Genomic DNA, 2,500 nt, shown 5'->3' on the forward strand with positions numbered 1-2,500 from the left:
CATTTGCGTAACGTCACCAGCAAACGTAGGCGTCCATCGCCATTTGCAAATTCAACGATTGTTGCATGCCTGTGTCAGGTGTCACGACACACTGTCTGCCCACATACACGCAACAACATGTCCACGCTTAGCGAACACGTGGAAGGTGGCCCCCGTACGTATGCGATGTCCATTGCGCGAACGACTGTCAACCGGCCTCTGTCGCATGTCGCAGATGTGGAACGCAGTGCACCGTGCTATCACGGTGTGTGAGAAGAGACGACTACGTCTGACAACACGCGCCACTACATCAACAGACGGCTCATGCTGATCGCCATCCAGGGCATACCACACTGCAATCCAGCTCTTATAGGGAGACGACACGTAGCTGAGTGCACAACATTTGGACCGCATGGTTCGCCGTTGTTGGCGCAGTCGTTGTACGGTCACATGTACCACGATGTATCATTCAGTACATGAGGACCAATGTGCAGTACAGTGTGTGATTTGGACGTACAACATCAGCGGACAGTTGACACAGGCCGTACCACAGCGTAGGCTAAGTGCTTCGCCATGCGAATGCCAATGAACAACTGCAAATGCCAATGAACAACTGCAAAGGGCATTGAGCATGTACGTCCTGCTGCCATCCACATTACAGTGTATAGCTGCAAGGTGTTTAACATGAAGCGATACACTGGGGACCGGGCAGTGCGAGTAGCAAACTATATTGCGGGGGGTTGCAGTTAGGCAACACTACACTAATTTAACGCGTCGTATGACAATTACAGAGCAGGTTAAGGCCCAACGTGTGTTGGGTTAAGGCCCAACGTGTGTTGGGTTAAGGCCCAACGTGTGTTGGGTTAAGGCCCAACGTGTGTTGGGTTACGGCCCAACGTGTGTTGGGTTAAGGCCCAACGTGTGTTGGGTTAAGGCCCAACGTGTGTTGGGTTACGTTAAGGGGCAATGTGGGTTACGTTAAGGGGCAATGTGGGTTACGTTAAGGGGCAATGTGGGTTACGTTACGGCGCAATATAGGTTACGTTACGGCGCAATATAGGTTACGTTAAGGGGCAATGTGGGTTACGTTACGGCGCAATATAGGTTACGTTACGGCGCAATATAGGTTACGTTAAGGCGCAATATCGGTTACGTTAAGGCGCAATACAGGTTACGTTAAGGCGCAATACAGGTTACGTTAAGGCGCAATACAGGTTACGTTAAGGCGCAATACAGGTTACGTTAAGGCGCAATACAGGTTACGTTAAGGCGCAATACAGGTTACGTTAAGGCGCAATACAGGTTACGTTAAGGCGCAATACAGGTTACGTTAAGGCGCAATGCAGGTTACGTTAAGGCGCAATGCAGGTTACGTTAAGGCGCAATACAGGTTACGTTAAGGCGCAATGCAGGTTACGTTAAGGCGCAATGCAGGTTACGTTAAGGCGCAATACAGGTTACGTTAAGGCGCAATACAGGTTACGTTAAGGCGCAATACAGGTTACGTTAAGGCGCAATACAGGTTACGTTAAGGCGCAATACAGGTTACGTTAAGGCGCAATACAGGTTACGTTAAGGCGCAATACAGGTTACGTTAAGGCGCAATACAGGTTACGTTAAGGCGCAATACAGGTTACGTTAAGGCGCAATACAGGTTACGTTAAGGCGCAATACAGGTTACGTTAAGGCGCAATACAGGTTACGTTAAGGCGCAATACAGGTTACGTTAAGGCGCAATACAGGTTACGTTAAGGCGCAATACAGGTTACGTTAAGGCGCAATACAGGTTACGTTAAGGCGCAATACAGGTTACGTTAAGGCGCAATACAGGTTACGTTAAGGCGCAATACAGGTTACGTTAAGGCGCAATACAGGTTACGTTAAGGCGCAATACAGGTTACGTTAAGGCGCAATACAGGTTACGTTAAGGCGCAATACAGGTTACGTTAAGGCGCAATACAGGTTAGGTTAAGGCGCAATACAGGTAGGTTAAGGTACGACATAGGTTAGGTTAAGGTACGACATAGGTTAGGTTAAGGTACGACATAGGTTAGGTTAAGGTACGACATAGGTTAGGTTAAGGTACGACATAGGTTAGGTTAAGGTACGACATAGGTTAGGTTAAGGTACGACATAGGTTAGGTTAAGGTACGACATAGGTTAGGTTAAGGTACGACATAGGTTAGGTTAAGGTACGACATAGGTTAGGTTAAGGTACGACATAGGTTAGGTTAAGGTACGACATAGGTTAGGTTAAGGTACGACATAGGTTAGGTTAAGGTACGACATAGGTTAGGTTAAGGTACGACATAGGTTAGGTTAAGGTACGACATAGGTTAGGTTAAGGTACGACATAGGTTAGGTTAAGGTACGACATAGGTTAGGTTAAGGTACGACATAGGTTAGGTTAAGGTACGACATAGGTTAGGTTAAGGTACGACATAGGTTAGGTTAAGGTACGACATAGGTTAGGTTAAGGTACGACATAGGTTAGGTTAAGGTACGACATAGGTTAGGTTAA

This window comes from Schistocerca americana, unplaced genomic scaffold (assembly GCF_021461395.2).
Source record: "Schistocerca americana isolate TAMUIC-IGC-003095 unplaced genomic scaffold, iqSchAmer2.1 HiC_scaffold_1167, whole genome shotgun sequence".
Lineage (NCBI taxonomy): Eukaryota > Metazoa > Arthropoda > Insecta > Orthoptera > Acrididae > Schistocerca > Schistocerca americana.